The following is a 17,655-nucleotide window of genomic DNA, read 5'->3' on the forward strand; positions in this document are numbered from 1 at the left end:
CTTTGATGTTTACCTTTTCATGCTTCTCTTCATTCTTGTGTTTGAAAGTCAAATTTTCTTTTCAGCTCTGGTCTTTTCATCAAGAATGCTTGAAAGTCCTCTATTTCATTGAAATACCATTTTTTCCCCTGAAATATTATACTCAATTTTCTGGGTAGGTGATTCTTGGTTTTGGTCCTAGTTCCTTTGACTTCTGGAATATCCTATTCCATGCCCTTCGATCCCTTAATGTAGAAGCTGCTAGATCTTGTGTTATCCTGATTGTATTTCCACAATACTTGAATTATTTCTTTCTAGCTGCTTGCAATATTTTCTCCTTGACCTGGGAACTCTGGAATTTGGCCACAATGTTCCTGGGAGTTTCTCTTTTAGGATCTCTTTCAGAAGGGGATTGGTGGATTCTTTCTGTGTTTACTTTGCCCCCTGGTTCTAGAATATCAGGGCAGTTTTCCTTGATAATTTCATGAAAGATGATGTCTAGGCTCTTTTTTGATCATGGCTTTCAGGTAGTCCCATAATTTTTAAATTGTCTCTCGTTGATCTATTTTCCAGGTCAGTTGTTTTTCCAATGAGATATTTCACATTATCTTCCATTTTTTCATTCTTTTGGTTTTGTTTTGTGATGTCTTGGTTTCTCACAAAGTCATTAGCCTCCATCTGTTCCATTCTAATTTTTAAAGAACTATTTTCTTCTGTGAGCTTTTGAACCTCCTTTTCCATTTGGCTAATTCTGCTTTTTAAAGCATTCTTCTCCTCATTGGCTTTTTGAACCTCTTTTGCCAATTGAGTTAGCCTATTTTTAAAGGTGTTATTTTCTTCAGCATTTTTTGGGTCTCCTTTAGCAAGGTATTGACCCGTTTTTCATGCTTTTCTTGCATCTCTCTCATTTCTCTTCCCAATTTTTCCTCCACCTCTCTTAGTTAGATTTTTCAGTCTAAGCTCTTTTGTGAGCTCTTGCATGGCCTAAGCCCATTGAATATTTATTTTGGATGTTTGGGATATAGAAGCCTTAACTTTTATGTCTTTCCCTGATGGTAAGCATTGTTCTTCCTCATCTGAAAGGATGGGAGAAGATATCTGTTCACCAAGAAAGTAACCTTCTATAGTCTTATTTTTTTTCCCTTTTTTGGACATTTTTCCCAACCAGTTACTTGACTTTTGGGTCCTTTGTCAAGAGTAGGGTATACTCTGGGAATCTGTGAGATCTCAGTTCCTCCAATGTGGCACGATCAAGCATGTACTGGTCTAGATGCAGAAAGGGATTTTTGTGCCCAGAATCTTAGCAGTTACCTCTCCACAGCCACCTGGCCTCCAGTTCCCAAGTCAGCACTGGGGGCTGATTTTCAGATAAGCTGGATAGGCAGGGCCGCCATTCAGTGTGAGACAAAGATCAGCTCGCCCAGGGCCTCCACACAGGGTGAAGGCAAGAATCAGTTCCTCAGTGCTCCCAGGGTTTTTATGCTCCAAAAATGTATGCAGCTATTGCACCTACTATGTAGCCTCTGTGCCGTTGCCTGCTGCCAGAGCTATGAAAAGGCCCTTCTCCCTTCTTGGCTAGCTGGAAAAACCCCATAACTGACCTTTGGTGCCTGTGGGTTGAGGGATCTTTGAATCGCTGCTGCTGGGACTGGGGATTCCAAGACTGGAGATTCTGCCCCCAAGAGCTGTTTGCTAGCCACGCAGCCAAGGCTGGGCTGGCCTCCATGCTCAGTGTCCAGTGCAACAGATGTTTCCTGTGGGCCTTTCAGGTCACCCTGGGCTGGAAATCTCCTCCACTCTGTTGTTCTCCACTTCTGCTGCTCCAAAATTTGTTGAGAGTCCTTCTCTACAGGTGTTTTATGAGCTGTGGGGAGAGACCTTGTGTATATGTGTCTTTCTACTCCACCATCTTGGCTCTGCCCCTATCAGAAGTTTTTCTGTCTGGCTGCATTTTAAATCTTTCAAGGTAGCAGAATCTAGCTCACAACACAAACATGACACAGACATTCTGCATCCTACAAAGACATACAGATACAGAAAAAATGACAAGACATATACAAAAAAAAGCATGCAATAAAAATGCTAATTTCAACTGGTTCCAGAGGCACACAAATCAGAAGTGTAAGGAATTAAACAGATCAAAGGCTTATGTAGATACAAATTTGTCAGATACGTGCAACAAAACCAAACCAAAGGCATGCAGTTAAGCCAAGTAAGCCATGTGCAAAAAAAGGCCTTACCAGAGTGATCCAGGACAAGCTGGGTCATGAAAAAGGGACTCTGGAGTTTTTCCTCACAAGGAAATGTGAGCTTAATCAAGGGTGAGCCGCTAGTAGAGTGGGAGTGACAGTAATGGACTTGTCAGACTAGGAGGGGCTAAACTCTGGAGAAACTCCAGTGGCACATAGTCTGTCTCTCCAGAACTGGAGAGGTCTCCACGCCTGCCCTTTAAGACCACTGCCACCAATTAATGTAAACAAAATTTTGAATACAGTTCATATTGGACCATCACTCTACCCTAGGAGTGGCTGGAGCTGAAACGGAGCAGGCAAAAGGCAGGTGTGTCAGGAGTCAAGTAGTAGTTTCTTTAGTTTCACAGGGAGGAAAATATGGCTTAATGTGTTGGAGGACAGGCAGACCTTATATACATAGTGGGATGGACTATAACATATTTTTAGGTCCTAAGTTACTGTTCCCTGTGGGAACAGTATTGTCCCAAATCTTGAGGGGACGTGATTACTCCATGGGGTATAGAACTAGAGTTCTGTGATGGGAACATGAGGATAGTACAAGGAACAGAGATTGTGAGCTTGTCAGAAACGTGATGGATGGTGGTTCTCAGGTCCCTGAGAAATAGGGGGAAGTAAACACCTGGTGCAATACACTTTACCAGAGAGTAAGATCATCTGAAGCACAAAGGATTATTTTTATGCTGAGCTCAGGGCACAGTCTGCTTTCTGGGCCTTATCTCTGAGAAACAGAGTATATTTTGACAGTAATCTCAGGGATATAGAGTTGAAAGAAACTTCAGATATCATTTAATCTAATCTACTCCTTTTACAAGTAAGGAAACATCTTGGGAAAAAAATCAATTTCTCATTATGAGTCTGTTACATAAACCTTATTTGGATATTCATGGAAAGAACTAGGGACAAGAAAAAAGGATAGTACTGAGGGGAAGAGATCCGTTGTGTGGATAAATGTGCAAATTTTGGAATCCAAAGAAGAATTTAAGATCAGTGCCTGGGAAAGTACTCATCTCTTTAAGAACCCTACTTTTGTTTTTCTTTTAGAGGGACTGCACTCTACCTCTGGGAAATCCTTTCAACAGAAGCACTTATTATTTCCCCAGTCATGACCTTGATCTGGAATCTAGGGTTGTCCATGGATTGAGACATGGAATGGACTTTGGAGGGAAACATTGGATGAGCATCAGAGAGAAACACTGGATGGGCCTTGGAAATAGTCAAGGGCTTGGGCATTGTGAATATCAGAGTGAGGGGCAAGGACTAGTCTATGAAGGTCTTAAAGGCAGTCTTAGAGAGAACCATGGGAGAAATCATGAAGTTGGCTGTAAAGGACACCATAGAAAAAGCTATGAAAATAACCATGGAATGAATCATAGACAAGACCACAGCAGAGAAGGCTATGAGGATCAAAATGTGAATTGTGGAATAGGTCAGATAAATGGTGGTGGACTTGGTCAAGAACATGGTCATGGAAAAGTTCAATATAATTGATAATGATATATGATAATGGTAATGATATAATGTTTAGCAGAGTGGCAGTCAGGTTAAAAGCTGGTTATAAAGGAGTCCTACAACTTCAGAAGCTATGGAGACAACCTCAGTGAAAAGCATCTCCTGAGATTCTCCCACTCAACTCAGAGTCAAGTCAGCATCATATAGTACGTTGGCCAACACCAGAAGAGTTGTCTCTAGGCCTTGGTTTCTTCAAAGGGAAGCCTCTTTTCTTTCTTCCCATGTATCCCTGGATACCAAGTAAGCCGGATAAAGGAGAAGGTAACCAGATTTTATCCAAAAAATTTAAGAAATGAAATAGAATCAAATTCCTTGTGTCTCTGTCTTTGTATCCTTGCATTTCTTTTTTTTTAAAATTTTTTTCCAATTACATGAAAAAATAATTTTAAACATTCATTTTTAAAAATTTTGAGTTTCAAATTCTCTTCCTTCCTTCTTCCCCTTCCCCTTTGCTGAGATGGCAAGCAATTTGATACAGGTTATACATGTGCAATCATGCAAAACATATTTCCATATTAGTCATGTTGTAAAAGAAAACACAGATCAAAAAAAAGAAAACATGCAAAAAATAAAGAAAATGACCAATCGTATGCTTCAATCTGCATTCAGACTTCATCAATTTTTTTTCTAGAGATGGAGAGCTTTGTTCATCATAATTCCTTTGGAATTGTCTTGGATCTCTGTATTGCTAAGAATAACTAAGACATTCACAGTTGATCATTGTACAATATTACTGTTATTGTGTATAATATTCTCCTGGTTCTGCTCAATACACTCCCTTACATTTATTTCTTCTTCTGTTTGTGTCTTTGACTGTGTGTTTTTGTTTGTCTTGCTGCAAATTACGATATGTGAAGGATATGGAAATTCCCCCAGCAGGAAGGGAACAGTATTCATAGTCAAACCTTAAGTTGCTCTGTTGGAGATTTTCTTCTTTTCTTCTTCTAAAAAATTGTCACTGACATTCATGCCTAACCTTTGGACATATTAACTTTCCCCCTAATCAAGGTAGAACCTTTGTATCTGAAGCTCCTGATATGAAGGCTCCAGCATACTTTGAGGATCTCCTACTTATCTCACTCATTTCTTCAATCCAAGTAGAAAATACAAACTTCAGTAGCTGCCTCTCCCACAAGCATGACCACCAACTTTCCTAACAAGAACTTAGGCTCATAAGGCTTTGAAACATTGAATGATTTTTATTTACACAGTAAAAGATTTTTTTATTCTTAGTATCTCAGAAAACCCTTCTCCTCTGAGGGTTCCCCAGACCTGCACAGTTCCCTTAAATTATAACATTCCTTTTCACTCCAGTATGTCACTGAAAGGTCAGTTTTTTCCATCTCATTGCTCTTTTACTAATAACTTTCTTTCTACTGATCCCTGTCCTTTGCTCTTGGCAGGAATTATTGACCCTACTGGTATTGTTGCTTGTACTCCACTCCCAGAAGTTGTCATGAATCCTGGCCTTAGCCCTACTTTGTGGTTCCCCATTGTCCTGCTCTCCTACAGCAGATAGTTCCAGCTCACGAGGATCTGAGTCATAGAGAAATTACACCGGAGTCTCAGATGTTGATGTTGCTGCTTTTTACATGTCGAGGACATCAAGTACCTCCAACCATAAAGGCTCTCCTCAAGTGCATTGGTACACTTCCTACTTGGTTGCCTGAATCAGATCTGTTTACCATTCTGGGTTGTCTCATGAGTGTCATTTACCTTCTTCCTCTCTCAATACCTGGATAAGGTTTGTCTTTATCAGATTAATTCTTCCTTCTAAGTCTTTTGGACTTTGGGAAGAGACCTTTCCTATTTCTATTCTTTCCATATCTGGCATTCCTCTAGGGCACCTGGGACAGGTTATGCAAATTATCTTAGACAACAGATTCCTTCTTCAAAGATCTCTCAAAGAGAAGTTCCTCACACTTGCTCCCGGTATAGGCACCAAAAGACTCGAAGGGAGAGGAACAATTATATAATATTAAGAACACATCTTTTCTTGATTCAATACAACCAATTTCTTAAAAAGACAATCATTATAAGATTAACAAGGGGAAAGGAAAATAAGACAAAATACAAAAGAATTGTCTATTAATGTCTTACTATGATGTCTCCTTGTGGTGTTGGGGTGGCCCTGGGTTTTTGAAGATTACACTTACAGAATACAAGATCTAATAGGTAACTAACATGGAAAGGAGTTTGTGGACCTGAGAAGTGACAGATAAGTTAAACATGTAGAAGTTCTTTACTGAGAGGTCAGTCAGTGGGTGATGATCTTTTTTGGTGACAAAAACTCATGAGGAATCCAAATGATGAAAGTGTGAAAGGATTATGGTCTGTATTGGTAAGGAAAGGACCCACACTAATGAAATCTCAAATTTTTTGAAGACTTGAAGTATAAGCATGAAAGACACATTGAGGACCTCTAAACTTCTCTGATTCACTCATCCCCACCCAGTTGGATCCTAATAATGTCAATGTGTAATGTTCTCAGTCCCAAGGGTGACTATCGACTTCCCTAACAAACACCAAGGCTCACAAAGCACCAAATATAGTATGGGTTTTAGTTTCATAGTAAAAGACAGAGAAAGGATTCAATTCCAAGTCCATAAAGAGTTGAGAACCCTGTTCCCCCAATCACAGAAATCTATATAGTTCCTGTGACCCAGGACTGTGCTAGGGAGGGACCCCAGAAAGGGAGGAGGTCCTAGAACCCTGGTTTCTCCTATTGAGAAACCTTTCAGAAGGCATTTACAATTTGACTCTAAGCCAGTATCGTGTAGTCAGTTTAGTTGCTCTCCCTGTCACTGTCCTTAATCCTGCTTTGCCACTTCCTGCTGTTTACCTTTATACCAAGATGTTCTATCACTTCTGCTGATGCTGCCCTCCCTTCTGGCAGACATTGTAAGTTTTCACCCTGCTATTTGGCTCTCCTTCCAAAAATGGTCTCTGACAGTCTCTCCTTCTCACTAGGAAATGGTGTCAGTTCTCTTGTCATAGGCATTAATTAAGGACTTATTATGTCCCAAGGTATTGTGCTAAATGATGAGCATACAAAGAAAGGCAAAAAAATTCAGTTCCTGACTTTAAGGAGTTCACTTATGAATGTACATATAATGTACAAATGTACATACTTACAGTGCAAATGAAAATTAATCTCAGAGGAAAGGCACTAGGTAGCAAGTAGAACTAGAAAAGGCCTCCTATAGAAAATGGGATTTGAGCAGAATCTTGAAGGAAACCACAGAAGGTGAGAGGCAGAGGTGAGAAGGGAGATCATTCCAGGGATAGGGGGCAGGCAACCTATGCAAAGCCTCAGATTCAGTGTCAGCTAGAAAGTCAGCTATTTCATACCCAGGAACAGAATGGCTCCTGTTCTGCTTTTCATAGAGGCCCACAGTCCCACCCTATAAATAAAAAGGGCCCTTCAAATGTTGTGGAAACCACCTTCTTGCCTTGCTCTAGTGAGTCATAGTTTTCCCATCTCTTTCTTAGTCAAGTGTGAGTAAATCCATCCCATTTTTCTATTCCCTTCCTCAGGGTAGGGGCAACATGTTCCTATTCCATAAGAGTATCTCTCACTGAATCTTGGTGGGTTCAAAGAAATACTAACTCTTCAGGCAACTGGACCCACTCAAAAAATTAGCAACTGACTGTTTCAAGAAAGCCCTGAATCATCACCCGTTTCCTGACCTATCTTATAGGAACTCCACTCACTTTTACAGATTTTCATTTTAATGGTTCATGATTCAGGTGTCCTTCCCCCTACTCAGGGAGTAACTTTTTATAATCCTCTCTAACAATGTGATAATATCACAAACATGTCCAGCCATACAGTGACAAAACTAGGTGATGATCGATAAAAACCATTTCTTCACAAAGCTCTCTATCCCATGGGACTTCAGTTTCCCACCTGTTAGGTGAGACGATTGGACCAGATGGGCCTTAAGAGTCCTTCTTTGTACTTAATCTATGATGGATTGCATTCTCCCTTCATTCCATTCAATTCTGGGAATTCATGTACTACTTAGTAATTTTACTGAGTTTTTATACTTAAAGCAGGGTACCTGGTTCTGAGACTGGAACTCTGAGAATATTACTGATGTCTCTTCAACTGGAAATTTTTTATTCCTGCCATCAAGCAATAAGCATCCTTGGGCTATCTTTCCCTCATTCCAAACTGGTCCCACCCTTCCTCTTGAATACTTATTCAAATCTCCTCCATCTCTCTCTGTCTCTCTCTCTCATACACACACACACACACACACACACACACACACACACACACACACACACACACACACACTATAACTTGCAAGTCAAGATAGCACCCTCCTGATGTCATTGGTTCTCTTTGAGAATGAAGGACAAACAAGAATCTGTGAGCAGTAGAAGCTGCCCCCTTGGGACCCAACCAGCCAGGTCCAGCTGGGCAATATTGCTCTTTCTTCTTCCTCTTCCTCTTTCTCCTCTTCCTCCCTCCCCTCCTTCTCCACATGGGGACTCATACCCTTACATGTGGTTACTCTGTCCAAAGGAATATAAATTTTGATCACTTATGCTTTCCAAGATACATTGGGGTTTGGTAAGTAGATATTTTTTCTTCCCTATTTATTTATTCTATCATCCCCCCCAAATCTTCCCTATTTTATCATTTTTTCCCAAAAAAACCTGAGACAATTAACCCTTTGTCTCATGATTTCTTGAAACAACTCTGGAAAACCAGGCTTTGATACAGCCCATTGTGATTCAAATGGAACTACTTGGCTATGCCTTCAAACCCAAATCACTCTGGCTTTCACTGATTGGCCAATGATAGGTCCCAGCCAAAGCCTCACTTGCCCATTGTTTGGGTTCTGATGACTCAGGGGGAGTGTAAATAACAATTGTTTCTGTTCCAACCAGAACCTCTGAGGGTCTTCTCGTCACCCTCCCACCCCCCTAGATTCATTTGTGAAGGCAAACTAGGCCATTTTTTGCTTCAGTTCTCATCTAACTTTTAATTACTGAGTGGGCATTGTCTCAGACAAACTGAAATCTGAAACAGACCTTAGCTTAAAAAGGCTGAGGTCTTCCTCAGCATCCCTGAGTGATTGCCACTTGTCTTGACCTGTGGCTTGCCAGTTGACTCCAATAACTCTGGAGGAGAAAGTGAGGCTGATGACTTTGCACAGCTCTACCTCACTTCCATCCAATTCACTTGTAAGTCAAAATATCACCCTCCTGATGTCATTGGTCCTCTTCAAGAAAAGAGGATGAACGACAACCTCAACAACACTATAACAACAATAACTGACATGTATGGAGTGTTTTAAGATTTCTAGAATGCTTTTACACATATCAGATGTAAGTCTTGAAACAACTCTGTGAAGTACTGCCTGTCAATATCATTCTCATTTTACAGATGAGGAAAATAAGCAACCATGGATACTCAGCTAGTAAGTCTTGGAATTAGAATTTGAACCCAGATCTTCCTCAGTCTAAGTCCATAATTCTAGTCCTTATCATAGATTTTGCATCTCCTATTTTGACATTCACAATGTCTATCTCGGACTCTATAATCCCCATTCCAAGTTCCATAACCCCCATTTCAGACTTCACAACTTGGACTTGACATACAATGAGGCATCATTTTTGTTGCCTTCTCACAATGTGCCCGGGATATCATTTCTTCCAATACCCTATATCCTCCTCCAGGAAGCCTCTTTGAACTGATGGTAGAACAACCATGCCTTAGCAATGCAAAATCTGGAATGAAAATGGGCTTTCCTACCTCTTCTTGACCACTGCCTTAAATGTACCCTCAGGTATGGTCTTTTAACTACCAAATCTTGCTGTCTAATCCTGTCTCTTTTTTTAAAGTGATTTTTTTCTCAACTCTCTGGGTCCAATTGTGTGTGTGTGTGTGTGTGTGTGTGTGTGTGTGTGTGTGTGTGTGTGTGTATGCCCATAATGTGACAGTCTCCCTGACCCTTTGACTAGATCATTAACCCATAAGAATACAGATTCATAAAGCAGCAATCATCAAAACCACTTGGTACTGGCTAAGAAACAGAGGGATAGACCATGGAATAAGTTAGGTACTCAAGGCACAATAGTCAATGAATATAGCAGTCTACTGTTTGATAAACCCAAGGACCCCAGCTTCTGGGATAAGAACTCACTTTGAGAAAAATTGCTGGGAAAACCGGATAGCAGTGTGGTGGAAACTGGCCATAGACCAATGCCTGACACCGTACACAAGAATAAAGTCCAAATAGATACAGAATCTAGGTATAAAGATTGATACTAAAAACAAATTAGGGAAGCAAGGAATAGTGTATTTGTCAGATTTATGGAGAATGGAGAAATTTATGACCCAACAAGAGATAGAGAACATTATGAAGTACAGAATGGATAATTCTGATTACATTAAATTAAAAGGTTTTTGCACAAACAAATCCAATGCAATCAAGATTAGGAGGGAAGCAGAAAACTGGGAAAGAATTTTTGCATTTAGTGTCTGTGAGAAAGTCTTCATTTCTAAAATATATAGAGAACTGAGTCAAATATAGAAGAATACAAGTCATTCCCCAATTGATAAATGGTAAAAAGATACAAACAGGCAGTTTTCAGAGGAAGATATTAAAGCTATCTGTAATCATATGAAAAAATGCTCTAAATCACTATTGATTAGAGAGATGCAAATCAAAACAACTCTGAGGTACCACATCACACCCATCAGATTAGCTAACATGACAAAACAGGAAGATGATAAATGTTGGAGAAGATATGGGAGAGTTGGAACACTAATTCATTGTTGGTGGAGCTGTGAGCTGATCCAACCATTCTGGAGAGCAATTTGGAACTATGCCCAAAGGGCTACAAAAATATGCATACCCTTTGACCCAGCAATATCGCTTCTAGGATTCTATCCCAAAGAGCTCATAGAAATGGGAAAGGGTCCCATATATACAAAAATATTTATAGCAGCTCTCTTTGTGGAGGCCAAAAACTGGAAATCAAGGGGATGCCCATCAATTGAGGAATGGCTGAACAAGTTGTGGTATATGAATGTAATGGAATGCTATTGTGCTATGAGAAATGATGAACAGGAAGACTTCAGAGAGGCCTGGAAAGACTTATATGAACTGATATTGAGGGAAAGGAGCAGAATCAGAACTTTGTACACAGCAACAACCCCAGTATGTGAGGAATTTTTCTGATAGACTTAGTATTTCATTGAAATGCATGGACTTAAAAAATCTCCAATGGACTCCTGAGGCAAAATGGCTTCCACATCCAGAGAAAGAACTATGGAATTGGATCACAGATAGAAACAGACCATCTTCTTTTGTATTATGTTTTGTTTTGTTTTCTGTTTTCTCCCATTCATTTTAATTCTTCTATGCAACATGCATTTAATAGGAACGTATGTGTAGAACCTATATAAGATTGTATGCTGTCTCAGGGTGGGAGTTCAGAGGGAGGAGGTAATGAGGGGGAGGGAGTAAAAAAAAAAATCTAAGATACATGGAAGTGAATACTGAAGACAAATAAAATAATTCGATTAAAAAAAAAGAATCCAGATTCAAACTTACAAACCTTTAGTCACTGAACTCAATAATCAACTGGCCTTTTTTACCTACCATTTTCTTATTATGCACAGATAGCCCAAGTACCTTTAGAGTCTATGAACACAACGTGTTTTTTTTTTATAGTACATCACCAAAACACTATTCTAATAATAATCAATTTCCCCCCAAACAACTTGCCTTTAAAAAAACCATCCCTTCCTCTTACAACATTTTAAGCTGATTTTTGCCTATTTGTAGCAATGCTCAGGGAGACTCATCTCTCTTCCCAGATTCTTGTGCTCTTCGCCTCTACGCATTATCTTTTGAAGGATTTTCTGAGCATTTGATACCAAGGTGAAATGCTCACCAGAACTAGGATGTCTGGAGTCCAAGACAGACTCAGATAATAGAAGTAGTAGCAGTGATATTTCAAGGATATATGATTTTCTTAGTGTTATGTATTTGTATTACCAATGCAGATGGCAACCCTTCATGATAGTAGACCTGGAAATGAACCTTTCTGAACTTAGCCCAATGACATTACATCACCAAACCCCTACTTGGGGTCTAGCTTGGTAGGGAATGCCCCATTAGCATAGCCCATGAGAATCCAAGGTCAATTTCATGGCAACATAGGAATAGACTTCAATGGGGGAATATCTAGAATAACTTTAACTTACATTTTCATATCACTTTCCAGTTTTAACAGTCCTATCCTTCCAAAAATCCTGTGAGGCTCCATTTGCTGCCCAGAAGGCATCAAACTGCAATCTTCTTCAGGGTAGGGGATTGTCTCTGTGTTATTTACTTTGTACATCTCAAATCAACCCAGTTAAACTCAGAATCCATTAATGACCTAGTGCATGCATAGCATAGCAATCAGCACTGGAAAATATATGAATGCCTTCAGAGAACTTACAATTCAATGGAAAGTGAGATAGAAACATCAGTAATAATAGTATATAACATTACTGTTATGTAAGGTCCAAAAGAGAGGGTCACTATCAGTAGGAGGGATAAGGAAAGGATTTAAGAAAGAGGTACTATTTACCAATTAAACAGATAAATCACTGGTTAATTTGATTTTTTAAAAAAGAAAAACAAATTATCAATATCAAAAATGAAAAAGGTGAAGTCACCAACAAACAAGATGAAATTAAAGTAAGGAGCTATTTTTGCTCAATTATATGCCAATAAATCTGACAATCTAAGTGAAATGAATGAATATTTACAAAAATATAAATTGCCCACATTAACAGAAGAGAAAATAAAATTCTTAATGCTATCTTTGAAAAAGAAATGAAACAAGTCATAAATGAGTTTCCTAAGGAAAAATACCCAGGACCAAATGATTCACAAGTGAATTCTACCAAATATTTAAATAACAATTTATTCCAATGTTATATAAACTATTTGGGAACACAGGCAAAGAAAGAGTCCTATCAAATTCGTCTTATGACACAAATATAGTGCTGATACCTAAACCAAGAAGGGCAAAAACAGAGAAAACTAAAGATCAATTTCCCTAATGCACATTAATACAAAAATTCTTGCAAGGAGATTACAATAATATATCACAAAGACCATACAGTTCTACTGGGTGGGATTATACAGGAATGCAGGGCTGGTTCAATATTGGGAAGATAATCAGCATAACTGACCATATCAATAACAAAACCCACAAAAGTCATGATTTTCTCAATAGATGCAGAAAAAGCTTTTGACAAAATACAACACTCATTCCTATTAAAAACACTAAAAATCACAGGAGTAAAGGAGCTTTCCTTAAAATTATAAGTAGTACCTATCTAAAACCATCAGCAGGCATTATCTTTATGGGAATAAGCTAGAAACCTTTCCAAAAAGATCAGGAGTAAAGCAAGAATGCCCATTATCATCACTATTATTCAGTATTATTCTATAAATGCTAGCTATAACAAAATAAGAAAAAGAAATTGAAGGAATCAGAGTAGGTAATGAAGAAACAAAACTATCACTCTTTGCAGATGATATGATGGTATACTTAGAGAATCCTAGAGAATCAATTGAAAAGATAGTTGAAATAATTAACTTCAACAAAGTTTCAGGATATAAAATAGACCCACATAAATCATCACCATTTCTATATATTACCAATAAAGTCCAACAGGAAGAGATAGAAAGAGAAATTCCACATAAAATAACTATTGACAACACAAATACTCCCCAAGACAAACCCAGGAACTATATGAATATAATTACAAAACACTTTTTACACAAATGAAGTTGGATGTAAAGAAATGGGGAAAGATTAATTGCTCAGGGGTGGACTGAGCCATTACATTAAAAATGGCAAATCTGCCTAAATTAATTTACTTATTCAGTGCCATACCAATTAAATAACCAAAAAGTATTTTGTAGAACTAGGAAAAATAACAGACTTCATCTGGAAGAACATATGGTCAAAAATATCAAGGGAATCAATGAAAAAAATTGTGAAGGAAGGTAACAGATCTCAAACTGTGTTACAAAGTAGTAATCGTCAAAACAATCTGGTTCTGGTTAAGAAATAAAGTGGTGGATCAGTGGAATAAATTAGGTAAACAACACACAGTGGTAAACGATCATAGTAATGTATGTTTGACAATTCAAAGACCAAACATTTTGGGAGAAGAAATTACTATTTAACAAAAATTTCAGGGAAAACTAGAAATCAATTTGGCAGAAACTAGTTATACACCAACATCTCACACCATATATCATGACAAGTTCAAAATGGGCAGGTGATTTAGATGTAAAGAAAGATAAATCATGAACACATTGGCGGAACATGGAATATTTTACCTGTTGGATCTGTGAATAAAGGAAGAATTTATGACTAAACAGGAGACAGAGAGCATGATGGCACATAAAATGGATAATTTTGATTACATCAAATTAAAAAGGTTTTGCACAAATAAAACCAATGCCGCCAAGATTAGAAGTGAAGCAGGAAACTGGGGAAATTTTTTTTACAACAGGTTTTTCTGATAAAGATCCCATTTCTCAAATATACAGAGAACTGAGTCAAATTTACAAGACTATACATCATGCCCCAATTAATAAAGGAAATGAACAGGCAGTTTTCAGAAGAAGAAATCAAGGCTACTTAAAAAAAAAATCAAAGCTATCTGTAGTCATATGAAAAAATGCTCTAAATCATTATTGATTATAGAAATGTAAATTAAAACAACTTTGAGGTATCATCTTCCAACCATCAGATTGGTTAATATGACAGAAAAGGAAAACGACAAATGTTGGAGGGGAGAAGGGGATGTGGAAAAATAGGGACACATGCACCATTGGTAGAGGCGTGACCTGACATAACAATTCTGGAGAACAATTTGGAACTTTGTCCAAAGGATTATAAAACTGATGGGAACCTGCAGCCTCAAGGCTACATGTGGCCTTCTAGGTTCTTGGGTGCAGACTTTTGACTGAGTCCACATTTTACAGAGCAAATCCTTTTATTAAGGGGATTTGAACTGTGAAGTTTGAATTCAGTCAAACGGTCACACTTGAGGACCTAGAGGGTCACATGTGACCTTGAAGCCATAGGTTCCCCATCCCTGATACATACCCTTTAACCCAGGAATACCACTACTAGGTCTGTACCCCAAAGAGATCAAAGGAAAAGGAAAAGGACCTACATGTACAAAAGTATTTATAGTAGCTCTTTTTGTGGTGGCAAAGAATTAGATATTGAAGGAATGCTCATCAATTGGGAAATGACTGAAAAAGTTGCCATATACAGTTGTGATGAAATACTATCATGCTATATAAAACGAGGAGCAGGATGCCTTCAGAAAAGCCTAGAAAGACTTACATGAACTGATATGAAGCAAAATGAGCAGAATCAGGAGAACATTGTACTCAGTAACAGTAATGTTGTTCAATAATCAGCTGTGATGACTTAGCTATTCTCAGGAATACAATGATCCAAAATTATTCTGAAGAACTCATAATGAAAAATGCTATCCACCTCCAAAGAAAGAGCTGATGGAGTCTAAATAAAGCTTAAATCATATTTTTTAAGCTTTCTTTATATCTTTGGTTTTTCCTTTTTGTTTTGGCCTGCATTTTGTTTTGCAACATGTAATATCTATATCAAATTGCTTGCCTTCTCAAGAAGGGGGGAAAGGGAGAGAATTTGGAATTCAAATTTTGAAAAATGAATGTTAAAAGTTTTTGTTTACATGTAATTCAGAAAATTAAATTTAAAAAAGGAGATAGTATTTAAGTTGGACTCTAAATGACAAGTTAAAATTCAACAGATGAAAAAGTTAGCATTAAGATATGAACCCAGTTATACAGAGTAACTGCCACAGTGTGTGAAGACTGTTTCTAATAGACTTAGCTCTTCACAACACAAATCACAAAGAAATGTTTCGTTAGGGCTCTTTGATGATGCTGTTACAGAAGAGACTATGAATTGATTAGAGATACACAATATGGAGGGAGATGGTTCACTCCATTCAAACAAAAATAGGGAGATACTCCCACAGACCCTATTGTAACAACATATTTTCCAGTCACATCAGTCATGATCCTTATAAAGACCCAAGTGTTCTCTCTCAGTCATTGTCAAATATCTCCTTGAGTTATATTTCCCAGGGCATTACCTCAGCCCTCCCTAATCAGGAATTTGAAGATCTCCATTGAGAACAGGTTTCCAGATTATTCTGACAACTTTGATCCCATTGTGTTTTTTCTATTTCCTACTCCTCCCCAAAATCAGCACCCTGACTATGGGTATCATGCCATTCTCCTCTCTTACCTTCCCCTAACCTTGCCATGGTTGGCAAATAGAAATAGGTTATAAGCCCGGCCCTTTCCTTGTTCAGCTGAAGCTATAAATGTTTCCGGTAGCTATGAAGTAAAAAATAAATCATAAAAGAGAAGATGATTTGTGGAGGAAGCCCAAGGAACCCAGGTATCCAGTCTCAGACATTGCCCTCCCTTCTCCTTCCCTTTTCATCCCTCTATGCTTTGGGGACCCCAGAATTCAGTGCTGTAGGTTCATCTCTCTGCCTGTATTCTCCCTTCTCTCTAAGAACTCCCCTTGTTCTCCTTCTCCCTTCCCCAGAAGCCCCAGAGGATTATCTTGAGATGAATACTGAAAAGCTTGTCCTCACACATTGGCTGCTATTGTTGATTCTTTTGGGATTCTTGGAAGATGGTGAGTAATTTGCTTTTCTGATGGATCATTGAGGTTCTCAGAGATATATAGGAATCAGAGGGATTTCAATGGTCCTGCTCTTATTTCCTCCCCCACTTTAAAGTATTATTAATTTCTCCCAGGAATACTTTAATCTAACAACCCTTTCTCAAGCTCATAGTGATCAGTATCTCTTCTATAATCTTCAAAATATTTCCATCACAATATACCACCACCTCAGCCCCAAATTTCAGTTCTGTCCTAACCTCTAAACCAATCTAAAATAATCTGAATATCTGAACCCTGCTCATTCACTTAATTGAGGGTCAGTCCTAATTCTCATGTCACATTCCATCTCTCCAAGGGAACTTTATACTCTGAGTGGTGAGGCACACTGGTCCTAGATTGGAAGAGAGGTGGCAGGAAGATATAGCTATGGGGACACAGAATATATGAGGAGAGTGGAAGGTAGGGTGAAGAAAGCAGGAACTTTGAGTACATAAGGCTCTGAAAGGAGTGAGAAGTTTAAGGGCAAGAGGGTCAGCAAAGTAATTTCTCTGTTCTTCAATTTCCTCATCTGTAATAATAGTTATACCTTGCAGTGTTGTGGTGAGGAAAGCTTTAGTGCTTTCTAATCTTAGTGTTTAGAGTGCTTTTAAAATTCAATGATGATGGTGATAATGACGACGACATGCTGATGACCCCCCTGGATCCTATGCCTAATTGTACCAGATAAGATATAGGGACTGAACTCGACCTTGTTTTCTAGGACTCTTGGTCTTTGGAGATCATAGGTCTAGAACTAGAAGGACCTTCAGAAGCCAACTATTCCAACACTCTCATTTTACAGATGAGAAAACTGAGACCCAGGAAAGTTAAATAACTTATTCAAGGTCATATAAGTAAAAGTTAGCATTAAGATATGAACCCAGTTATACAGAGTAACTGCCACAGTGTGTGAAGACTGTTTCTAATAGACTTAGCTCTTCACAGCAATGCACGGACCCAAAACATTCCCAAAGGACTTGATGGAAAATGCCATCCACATCCAGAGAAAGAATTGTGGAATTGGAATGCAGAATGAAGAAGACTGTTTTCTCTTGTGTTATGTTACGTTTTGGTTTGGTTTTTCCCATGGTTTCTCCCATTCGTTTTAATTCTTCTGTGCAACATGATTAATGTGAAA

This window comes from Notamacropus eugenii, chromosome 2, assembly GCF_028372415.1.
Source record: "Notamacropus eugenii isolate mMacEug1 chromosome 2, mMacEug1.pri_v2, whole genome shotgun sequence".
NCBI lineage: Eukaryota > Metazoa > Chordata > Mammalia > Diprotodontia > Macropodidae > Notamacropus > Notamacropus eugenii.